We start from the raw sequence: 13247 nt of genomic DNA on the forward strand, positions 1-13247 counted from the left end.
TATATTATCAAACAGGCAATGATGTGTATATCACAATGACCAATCAAATGGTCAGCTTCAGTTTGATTTTTGTATTCTTAATACATCTGACTACTTCTGAAGTACCTGTCACCAGAGAAGAGAGACCAGCTCTGACCAGAAGACTGACCACCCAGGAATTTCAGCTGATCACCAAGCCTAGTCCTGATGGCCTTTCCCTGGTAGCAACAGATACTGGATACAGACCATGTCCAACACGGATACTACGGCCAGCAACTGTTACAGCTGAAGAATCCAACTCTGAGCCTGTGATAGAAGGAAACAGGATCATAGACGTAGTGTTGATGGTGAAAATGTGTAACGACATCATCAGACTTCATGCCGGACAACCTAACACTACAGCATGCATGGTACCAGAGTTTGAACTGGACACCGAGCGGAAAATAAAGTTTAATTTTTTTTAAGATTGAAATTTAATTAAAATTTTAATTATAATTGAAGTGATGAATTAAAAATTAATTCACTACCTAATCAGTCATAAAATATAGAACAACCATGCCAATTTGTATGAGAATCGGTCAAAAAATGTGGGTATGAGAAATAAAGACATCGTAAGTTTGAGTCAAACCAGGGTTTGTCATTAGGTCTAATCGTCACTGTCCGGGTCGGTAGACATTCACTAGCTATGTTGAGGTATCGTGTTGTAAAAATGTCACACATATCAGCAGGTGAGTTAGCAGTCGCGTATAAGTCCACCCGGTCTGTTTCGTCTAATTTATAATTGAGTAATTCGTAATTTGCATCTTTATAGCATCTTATCTTCCTTTCGTATGTCCTTCTAAAATTCGTCCTAACAGTTAATTCAACGGTTGTCGCCTTATGGTCAGAAATGTCACTGTCTATTTCAATTACATCAGAATAGATAAATGTGCACGTGTCGGACAGTATAATTGGGTCAAGTAAGGTCGAGCTAGTGCGTCCTACACGTGTTGGTCTGTGGATGATATTTGATAGATGAAAGGAGTCGAGGATATCAACAAGTACGTGATTACAACTAGCAGTTAAAAGGTCAACGTTTATGTCGCCAACAGTTACTACATATGAAGTTTCATTAAGAACATTTTCAATTGAGTGTCGGAAAAAAATTCCAAAAGGGATTAACACAATGTGGAGGTCTATACACAGTACAGAGAAGATATTTCTGCTCTGAAAACTGGAGTTCTGTCCAAATCATCTCACCTTCCCGAAATTCCAAATCAGCTCTACGACGGGTGCACAAGAGACTGGAAGTATAAACAAACACGCCCCCTCCCGGTGTTCCACGGTCCTTACGGTATAAATTATAACCACTTAGGAGTATACCAGTACTTTTTTTTTTAGCTTAACGTCCTTTATAACCGGAACAAGGACGTTAAGCTAAAAAAAAAAAAAAAAATACCAGTACCTACAGTAGAGGTATCAAGGTGAGTCTCCATGACACAGACAACATCACAATCTGAAACTGTATTTTTTAGAAATGATAATTTGTTTTTCAGACGACGAATGTTTAAATGGAAGATAGAAATGTCAGTTTTTTGGTTAGGGCCAGGGTTGGGATGAACGTCGTTACAAGATAGAATGAGCAGCTGTAATTTAAGTAAAAAGCAAGAATTGTTAGTAATAGAAGACAGAGTAACATAAATGGCTAATAATAATGTATTAGTGATAAGCATCAAGCTAGACCTGCATCTTTTTAACATTTTACCAATAGAAATAGAGATGAAAAAAACATAATATAGTTAATATACCGTGTGTTCGTTGGTAGAAGCAACCAATAGCCACTCTATACTGATGGGCCATTATAAATTTATAGATAATGAAAAGTTACGCAATTCCACCAAATGAATAACTTTATAGGCAATCATTGAAGCTGTAGTGCGTTAATTTAAGATTCAATTTGGTAATCTGAGATTTTTTAAAAGTGAAATACACTTGCGCGTTTTAAAAGAGGTCACCATAATTTCAAATATTTATCACGATCGCTTCGTATTCATGTAATTGGAAGGAATGTAGTCCCATTGTAAATAAATCCAAATCTTCTATTCAAAATTTTCGGTAATCAGACGGTGCTCTAATTAGCAAGGCGCCTTTCACCTGGACGACCGGAGTTCGATTCCCCGGTTGGACGTGAAATGGTATGAGTTCCTATGTCCGAATACTTGATTTTCTTCCCTAAAGCCTGACACCTAGCGCGTTGCGATGCTGATCAATAGATTTGTTTTAGCTGTAAGCTTGAAAAAAAATGTCTAAAAAAAAATCGTGAATGATTACCGATATGATTCATTAACACTTACTTGTCAATACTGATAATTTCTAATCCTGCTATATATATATACATACACAAATCTGTTCAAATAGAAGATCGGAGCCACCAAAATACGTAATTTAAACGAGTGACATACATGTATATAACATTTTATTTATTAATTTTAAGTTTCGTTTAAGCCATAAAAGCAAATTTTGTAGTTTAAACCAGAATTTTTGACCCACTTGATTTGGTAATCATTTTACAACAACAGTGTGAATGCGCGACTCTGGTAATCGATTTAGTCTCGTGTAAATGCTGGCATGTTACCTTTTTATTGAAAATATAAGTTGAATTAAAGTTGATAATACTAGGGAGAATCTGGTTACAGACAGATTCATACACATACTCAGATAAAAAGTCACAGGGTTTATAACTCAATTCCATAAAAGAGTTGAAAAAATAGATTTCATATTTTTTTGAGAATAGCATTTTTTCTTACTTATGATTTGTATGTCCTTATATGGCTGTGTTACCTGTTCAGTAGTGTCCGTGTCTGTCCATATTTGGAAGTTACCTGTTTACGTGAACAGGTATGTTGTGTGAGAATATCGTGCGAGAGTGGGTGAGCTTTTCAACAAAACTATCAGTTCGCAGACATTCGGCGCATACGGCCACGGAACGACCGCGGGACGCATCCTTCGGAGTCCCTACGGTAGACGTTTATATATTGTATACTCGACACGACCACGTCGTTGAAGGTAACTACACTGAATATTATAGCAATAAATAGTAATATTCTGTAATTGAATTAACTATAACAGTGTTTCGAGAGTTACATAGTATAAATATATATAGTTCGTTTGACTAAGGCCACACTTTTTATATTGGTCAGTGGTTTTCCTTCTATTTTTTGCGTCGTACATGACTGACAGGGGACTAAACTAAATAGCAGCAAACAAACCTTGATTTATTTTTGCTACGACAGTCCTAAGGGGTAAGGATAGCCCCCAGTCCTATATATAGGTTTATGGGCGGAATCATTACTGCTTTCTGTTATAACAAGACTAATAGTCCTAAGGAGTAAGGATAGTCCTAAGGGGTAAGGATAGCCCCCCAGTCCTATATATAGGTTTATGGGCGGAATAATTACTGCTTTCTGTTATAACGAGACTAATAGTCCTAAGGGGTAAGGATAGACCCCAGTCCTATATATAGGTTTATGGGCGGAATAATTACTGCTTTCTGTTATAACAAGACTAATAGTCCTAAGGGGTAAGGATAGACCCCAGTCTTATATATAGGTGTATGGACGGGATAATTACTGCTTTCTGTTATAACAAGACTAATAGTCCTAAGGGGTAAGGATAGACCCCAGTCCTATATATAGGTTTATGGGCGGAATAATTACTGCTTTCTGTTATAACAAGACTAATAGTCCTAAGGGGTAAGGATAGCCCCCAGTCCTATATATAGGTTTATGGGCGGAATAATTACTGCTTTCTGTTATAACAAGACTAATAGTCCTAAGGGGTAAGGATAGCCCCCAGTCCTATATATAGGTTTATGGGCGGAATAATTACTGCTTTCTGTTATAACAAGACTAATAGTCCTAAGGGGTAAGGATAGCCCCCAGTCCTATATATATAGGTTTACGGGCGGAACCGTTACTGCTTTCTGTTATAACAAGACTTATTGTCCTAAGGTGTAAGGATAGCCAGTCCATGGGCGGAATAATTACTCCTATATATAGGTCCTATATATTTATGGGCGGAATAATTACTGCTTTCTGTTATAACAAGACTTATTGTCCTAAGGTGTAAGGATAGCCCCCACTGCTTTCTGTCCTATATATAGGATAGACCCCAGTCTTATATATTATGGGCGGAATAATTACTGCTTTCTGTTATAACAAGACTAATAGTCTAAGGGGTAAGGATAGACCCCAGTCCTATATATAAGGGGTAAGGATAGCCCCTATATATAGTTTATATACTGCTTTCTGTTTATGGGCGGAAGCCCCCAGTCTTATTATTACTGCTTTCTGTTATAACAAGACTAATAGTCCTAAGGGGTAAGGATAGCCTCCATTCCTATATATAGGTTTAAGATTTAAGGGATCTGATAAAGAGTGACAGTATAAATTTAAGGACGTGAGAAATGAAATGTTTTTTGAGGAAGAAAAAAAAATAACATTTCAAGCAATTCTGTCTAGCAGAACCCGCCTAATCGGAGAGAAAAAAAATCAGCCTGGGTCAGATCAGTGACATGTTACACGTCCCTGGTCAGACGGATGTCGTACATCCGTTTGCGGTGTTCTTGATTTTTTAACTGAAGTTCAATTTATTATAAATGTGTCATCAATATGTCAAATTTCATTGAATATACATAAAACACATGAGGCTAAAAGAATGTCTCTAATGTGAATAGAAGATACAGAGTACCGTAGTTTATATAAAATATATTTTGAAACTTCTGTTCTTTTTTAAGCTGACACATTAAGATGTGGATACATATTTTAATTTCCTGTGTGCCTATATATAGTTTGTAATTAAGCGGGCCGGGGTTACAGTCGACCCCTTCCCCCACCCCCATCCCAACCCTAATCCCAATAAATACAAAACAAAAACATTATCGATATAATCATCATCAAACTCTTGAAAATTTTCATCTTTTCGTCCAATGTGTTTTTTTTAGATATATTTAAGAACCAGGCTTTCCCGGGGCGTTTTATTGTTTCAGTAACACAGTGTACACCTGAGCTGTGCGTCAGGCGCGTGCAAGAATTTTGGGTCTCAAGATCGTATTGACCAATGAAAACGTTAAGGAAAAGGGACAACCAATGAGCTTGGACTATTATAAAATCTGCTCAGTGCTGCGACAATTTTTTAGCGTTGGGCACGAGACTGGTCATTCAGAAAACACCTGCTGCGAAACTAACATGTAAGTGACATTTTTCTCATATATATTTATGTACTAAGTGTAAAACTTGAAGAAATAAGAATTCCTTTATGTTTTAAACATACCTTTTACATGTATGTTGTGACTGTAGCGTATACACACACGAGAAAATGTACATGTTTGTCCCTTTGTGTGACCCGGTGTGGCCATAGAAATCTGTACTCTTGTAGTGTCGATATCTCATTCTTTTCACGGGAATAAGAGAACATTTGTGAGTTCCTACAGCTAAAGAGAGTCTCGCCATAGTCATGTCGTAGTTGAAATTAAAACATTGTGAGAACCATGAAAATAATTTGGGAGGGAAATTACTGTTTTCTGGTATAACAAAGAAACTTTTTGGTCCTAAGATGTATGAAGCCCCAAGTCCTATGAAGGTTAATGGACGGGATAATTTCTGCTTTTTGTTATAACAAGACTAATAGTCCTAAGGGGTAAGGATAGCCTCCATTCCTATATATAGGTTTAAAATTTAAGGGATCTGATAAAGAGTGACAGTATCAATTTAAGGACGTGAGAAATGAAATGTTTGGAGGAAGAAAAAAAATCAACAATATTTCAAGCAATTCTGTCATAGCCCCAAGTCCTATATAGATAGGTTTACGGGCGGAATCGTTACTGCTTTCTATTATAACAAGATACTTTTTGTCCTAAGGGGTAAGGATAGTCCCCAGTCCTATATAAAGGTTCATGATCGGGATCATTACTGCTTTCTGTTATTACAAGTGTTTAATAGTCCTAAGGGGTAAGGATACTCCCTAGTCCTATATATTTAGGTTTAGACTAGTAGTCCTCAGGGGTAATGAAGGCCTCGGTCCTATATATAGGTTTAAGGACGGGACCATTACTGCTTTCTATTATTACAAGTGTTTAATAGTCCTAAGGGGTAAGGATAGTCCCTTGTCCTATATATTTAGGTTTAGACTAGTAGTCCTCAGGGGTAATGAAGGCCTCAGTCCTATATATAGGTTTAAGGACGGGACCATTACTGCTTTCTATTATTACAAGTGTTTAATAGTCCTAAGGGGTAAGGATAGTCCCTAGTCCTATATATTTAGGTTTATGGGCGTGATCATTATTGATTCCTGTTATAAGAGACTAACATCCCTAAGTGTATAGACGTAAGTCTCGGCCTCCTGGGGAGGGAGGAGCTGGACACCATATGGGAAAGTGAGTAAATGCTTAAAATCCTACCCTCCTATCGTTATTCTGGTTTTATATTGCAGATGTTTTGCCCTCGTTTCCAACAGCTGATCAAAATATTCCATATCTAATTAAAAAGATACGATAATAACAAAAAATTGAAATGGCCACTTAATGTAATGGTGACTTAGCCAATCTTTGATACAAATGTCATAAATTTTCTGGTTTTTAGAGTTTCAAGTACTCAACAATGTTTCTTCCGAAATCCATTTCAATTTATGGCCAACTGCAGGGAGCGGGTGATATATTTTTTTTAAGTCCGCCTATCTCTCTGCACAAGAATTGGACCCTAGATGCGATGTAAGGGAAGTAACTCTTATAGAAAAAATAGATCATTAGAAAAATCCTAAGGTATTTAATATGCAAGTGAGTGACTAAGCGGGAGCTGACCATTTATTTCATTACGTTTCATTCAGTAATAAAACATGTCTTCCACAAATCAATCAATCAATTTTGTGTAAAAGATCTTGCCCATGGGTGTAAAACGTGAAAACTATCAGAAACGTTTGAAATACGTTTCATGAAAACGGCAGTGGCGGCGTCAGCATTTTTTTTTTTTTAAAAATTCAATAGTTATTTAATTAAATCACAAGAGTTGTAATCACCATACCTGTGTAATCGTTATATTTAATAAGGAACATCTTCGTACATGTTTTACACTAAGATTTTAACGTAATGTTGATAATTAATTTGACTTTGTTATTTAATTGTGCTATGTCTTGAATTTATCTCCATATTCAGTTTTATTTCTCACATAAACAGTGTACTTATATCGGTATATAACAATCCAAACATACATTTCAGTTTCACTTAATACATCTAACCTATTTAGACGGCTACATGCATTTAACCTTTGACCCTTCTCCCACCACCCTGGCAGGTGTCAGCTCCGGTGCTCTGACTGAGTGGTACAAGGCGGAGTCAATTATGGTCCAATTAAGGGTATACTTGCACATGATTGGTTAACCGATGTAAGGCAGTGCGTTGATTGAAAGATGCTGAAAAAGGGCAGTATTTTCTATTTGCTCCCGACCACGTAGTTCATTTTTATGAAAATTCTTCAGGTGTAAGCATGTCGTATTATGTGAGCGAGGCAGATTTTAATATTGTGACTGATCTCATACAGCAAGGGGAACGATCAGTTGAGATACCCCTTGCGGACATTTTTAGGGACGATTTTATCGATATTTTGAAAACGGACTGTGAAGACATTTCTTTGACACAATTGGTATATTCTATTCCGACACCGTCGTTATCGGCATTGGAAATGAAACAAAACAAAATTCTACAAGGTCTGGTTTCGCTCTTACATCAGACGATGTCGCTAAGAAACATATGGAAAGGATTCCGAAAAAAACCTAGGAATAACACTGGTGTGTTTCGATATGGAATGACTGGTTGGCGCACAGTAGGTCGTTACCTGAAACATATGAGCAATCGATGCTTTAGTTACGTCATTTTATGAAATCATCATCACCACGAAGACCTATCTTCAGCATGAGGATCAGTTTCTACAGGTATATGTCCCAGTGGCTGTGTCCCGGAACGCATACATATTATATTAAGAGACAAAATATCAATAATTGTTGATTTATAATGATACATCTGTAATATCTGTAAAAATTACAGGTAGATCCACAGGTAAAATATCTCGGGTAAATGCAGTACCTATATGAAACAGATTATAATTACCCTCTCTTTGATGTTTCTACCTATTGTCATGGACATGTATGCGTTCCGGGAACACCCTGTCGCGGTCAATCCTTGGCTCTGATTGGCTGGAACGTACGAAAATACCAAAACTGCCGTCTAACAGTAGAACCAACTCCTATATCGGTTTGTACTATGCCTTTCAGACACAACTATCAGAAATACTCTTATCCATGTTACTATATAATACACATTATTAAAGTTGTTTAACACTATTTTTCAAGTAGGTTATTTCCCTAAAGTTTGGGCACAAGGTGTTATTGTACCTCTACACAAAAAGGGTGACAAGAACAATGTTAATAATTATAGAGGTATTACTCTTATTAGCCATGTAGCAAAACTTTTTACTTCTCTTTTAAATAAGCGATTGTTAACATGGAGTGAAAATGAAAATGTCGTTTCAGACGCCCAGTTTGGATTTCGGCCGGGCTTTGGTACGAGAGACGCAATATTTGTTTTAAATACTTTGATTACTACGACTTTACAAAATAACAAAAGGTTGTATTGTGTCTTCGTTGATTACCGGAAGGCATTTGATAGTATATCTCATAAAAAGTTGTGGTTTAAGTTATGGAGAGCTGGAGTAAGTGGTCAATTATTGGGTATTGTTGGACCTATATATGATAATGTTAAGTCTTGTGTCAGGTTGAATGGTAAACTATCTGTTATGTACGACCTCCATGTCGGCTTGTTACAAGGGGAATCTTTGTCCCCGATTTTATTTTCTTTGTTCATTAAAGACATAGAGTCTGAATAATCAATTCCAATTGTCAAAGCTACGAGTTGCAGCTGATTAACCTGTTCATACTGATGTATGCTGACGATACTGTCCTGTTTTCGGAAGATATAGACAACCTTCAAAAGATGTTAGATTTTCTACATTCTTATTCTGCAAGGTGGAATTTAGATGTTAATTTGGACAAAACGAAAATTGTGGTAATCAGGAAAAGTAAAAATATTTACCCTAATGAACGTTGGAATTACAATGGTTCACCCATTGAGTTGGTTGATCAATTTTGTTACCTTGGTTTATTTTTTAACTTCAATGGCAAATTTAGTATTGCTTTGGATAACTTTGCTGTGCAAGGTAGAAAAGCTTATTTCCTGTTAACATGAATCTTTTCATTTTTCTGTTTAACTTGTGAAACAAAGTTGTCATTATTTGATACCTATATTTCCTGTTTACTTAATTATGCATGTGAAATTTGGGGTTTTAGTCCGGCACCCCAGTTAGAGAAAATACATCTATTGTTCTTAAAAAATGTGTTGGGTGTTAAAAAGAACGTGAATTCTTCTATGGTCTACCATGAGCTGGGTCGTTTCCCTTTGTTAATAAATCGTAAAATAGCTGTTATGAAATATTGGCCTAAATTACTGCATACCGATAATTGTGTTTTAAAGTCATGTTATAATGAACTTGTAGAGCTAAATCTAAGAAAACCTGGATTTAAGATGAATTTTATGTACCATATAAAGCAAGAGCTTAGTAGTTTAGGGTTTCATGATGTTTGGTTGACTCAGTGTATTTCAAATGAAAAGCATTTTTTGATGCTATATACTCAACGGTTACATGATGTTTTCATTCAAGAGACAAGAAACAGTTTTGAAAATTCATCCAAGTGTATACTATATAAACATATTGTTGACCAGTTTGAACTGCAGTTTTATCTTCGTAAGTCTTTGACTTTTAAATCTAAAAATATCCTCTCTAAGTTTAGGATTCAGGCACACAGTCTAAACGTTGAGACCGGTAGATACCATGGTATACCCAGAGCTCTAAGGTATTGTATATTATGTGACAAAAGAGAAATGGAGGACGAGATTCATTTTATTTTATTATGTCCAACATACTCAGATTTAAGAGCATTATATATATTAAACCGTATTATTATCGACGTCCATCTGTACATAAATTAACTGAATTATTGGCAGTTAAAAATGTTAAAATGCTGAGAAACCTCAGTAAATACTTAAGTTATGCTTTGACAAGAAGAACTTTACTTCTTAATGCTAGAACAAGTTAGTAAATTTGTGTGTTTATAAATGAATGTAGAGGTTTATGTTTTAACTGTGTCTGTTGTGTTCTACGCCATCTTAAATACATGTTTATGATATTGGTTTTAATTTTTTTGACTGATTTGAATTTGAACTGATTGGAATTAAAGTTGCTGCTGCTGCTGATGATGTTGATGAAATGACGTCGATGATGATGATAATTGACGTTATTGTTATTAAGATGATGATGATGATGATGATGATGATGATGATGAATTGATGATGATGAATTGACATCGATGATGATGATGATGATGAAATGACGTCGATGATGGTGATAATTGACGTTGTTGTTGATGATGATAATTAAGATGATGATGAATTGACATCGATGATGATGATGATGATTAATTGACATCGATGATGATGATGATGATGATGATGATGATGAATTGACATCGATAATAATGATGATGATGATGTAAGGCATGACTATTTTTGTAATTTAACTACAAATTATATAACTATATTATAAATCCGTAAAATTGTCTGTATCCAATAAGTTGATTACAATTATTTGTATCTCATAAGTTAGAAAAACTTGTGAGATCAAATCGAAATTAATAGGGAAACAATTGCTACTGTCAGAATACCTGATGAAATTATTTACGTTTTAATTGTGTGTAGTGTTCTCCACCGTCATGTTGCATAAACTGTATTGATATTGTTGTGTACCCTGATTTGTAAATCCTATATGCTGTACTGCATTTGGAAATAAACTGAAATGAAATGAAATGACATGCTAGCTTTATAGCGTATCCATTACAAACATGGCTATATCACTAATTTATAACATTCTAATTTTTAACGTTTTTTTATGAATCATAATCTTATAATCAATCAATAAAACACATATAGGTAGTTCATATAAACACTTAGGTTGGTGTAGTCTGGGCCCCGAGAATCTTATCAGTGGGTGTACAGCTTTGGCCAGTTAGAGACTATCCCCACTTCCTTGATAATTAAACTTAGGTAATTTACCGTTCGGACAGTGGCCACCTAGTGGTGGAGTAATTATTAGGGTCTATTTCAAGTAACAAATTAGCAGGAGGAATCTCAACATTGCACCTCGAGTACAGGTGGCTATACTTCAACAATCGTATCATCTAGTAACAAGTGAAGTCCATATAAGGGGATAACGGGACAGAATCGGTCAAGAGGAGATAAATAGAAGCTAGATTCTGGGGATAGGAGAGAAGGGGTTTGGACACCCAACTGCACGGTCAGAGACAGCCTTTGGGGGGAGCCCACAAGATGGACAGTTCTGATACGTGACACAATGTGAAGCACTAGTATTTGAACTCTGTATGTTGATAAGATGTTGCTTTTGTACATGTAACATTATTATTATTCAACATGTAATAAACATGGCTATTACAAACAAGTATGTGTGTTTACGCCTACTGTGTTACAAGTTTGCTATCAATAGCGGTAATTGTTTTATTGAAATTTAGATGAACCATGTCTTCCAAATTGACAGAAAAATCTATTCCAAGTAAAGTAAATCTGGTTGTTCCCCATTTCAGTTTCCATCTTTGATGGTATACATAGGCACTAAATGTTTTACTCCCTATCCAAATAACATTTGTTTTTTTATCCCCTGCAAAACGCATTTGTAGGGGATATTAAATTGAGCTCCGTCCGTCCGTCCGTCCAAGTGCTTTTCCGGGCTATAACTTTGAAACCGTTCAACTCAACTTCACAAAACTTTCTGTATATATTAAGTTGGTGCCCTAGTTGTGCCTTTTGCTAATGGCGACATTTCACTTTATACTTTTTTCTGTTGCCATGGAAACAGTCAGAAAACACCAAAAGAGGGCTTTTCCGGACTATATCTTCCAAACCGTTCCACTCAACTTCATAAAACTTTCTGTATATATTAAGTTGGTGCCCTAGTTGTGCCTTTTGCTAATGGCGACATTTCACTTTATTTTTTTTCTGTTGCCATGGAAACAGAAAACACCAAAAGAGGGCTTTTCCGGACTATATCTTCCAAACCATTCCACTCAACTTCACAAAACTTTCTGTATATATTAAGTTGGTGCCCTAGTTGTGCCTTTTGCTATTGTCAACTTTTCACTTTCTATATTTTTTTCTGTTACCATTGAAACATAATCTGATAACACAAAAAGAGGCTTTTCCAGGCTATATCTTCCAAACCGTTCCACTCAACTTCACAAAACTTTCTGCACATATTAAGTGGGTGCCCTATTTGTGCCTTTAACTATTTCCGTCCTTTCACTATTTCCGTCCTTTCACTTTATATATCTTCTTTTCTGTTTCCATGGAAACATAGTCAGATAACACAAAAAGAGGCTTTTCCAGGCTATATCTTCCAAACCGTTCCACTCAACTTCACAAAACTTTCTGCACATATTAAGTGGGTGCCCTATTAGTGCCTTTAACTATTTCCGTCCTTTCACTTTATATATCTTTTTTTCTGTTTCCATGGAAACATAGTCAGATAACACAAAAAGAGGCTTTTCCAGGCTATATCTTCCAAACTGTTCCACTCAACTTCACAAAACTTTCTGCACATATTAACTTGGTGCCATAGTTGAACCTTTTGCTATTAACAACATTTCATTTTTTTATTATATTTTTTCAGTTCTTGCAAAAATATAGTTAAAAACCACAAAAGAAGGCTTTTTCTGAGCTACATCTTCAAGTCATTGGCCCCTCAGAGTGTGATCATTATCATTATATGTTTTACATCTCTTATATAGTAAATCTTTGGGTTCCATACCAACACCTGTGCACGGAGGATAATGCCACGCTTTGCGGCATCTTGTCTGTATTTACTTTCAGCCCAGATATTTTAGCACATTTGTCTAACATGTTTATAGCCTCTATGATTGAAGATTCTGAGCCATTAAAATGAAAGTGTCACCAGCAGACTGTGATAGCCTGTGTTCTTTATCATTTACTCGTATGCCTTTGAATTTTTTTATTATTTTTAACCATAATGGCTAGTATTTAAGCTACTAAAAGAAATGGGTAAGATGAAACAGGGTCCTCTTGTCTACAACCCCTTTTTATGTCAACAAAACTAGATAAA

Source organism: Ylistrum balloti, unplaced genomic scaffold (genome assembly GCF_031769215.1).
Source record: "Ylistrum balloti isolate Yb309-2 unplaced genomic scaffold, AGI_CSIRO_Ybal_v1 Utg371390, whole genome shotgun sequence".
Taxonomy (NCBI): domain Eukaryota; kingdom Metazoa; phylum Mollusca; class Bivalvia; order Pectinida; family Pectinidae; genus Ylistrum; species Ylistrum balloti.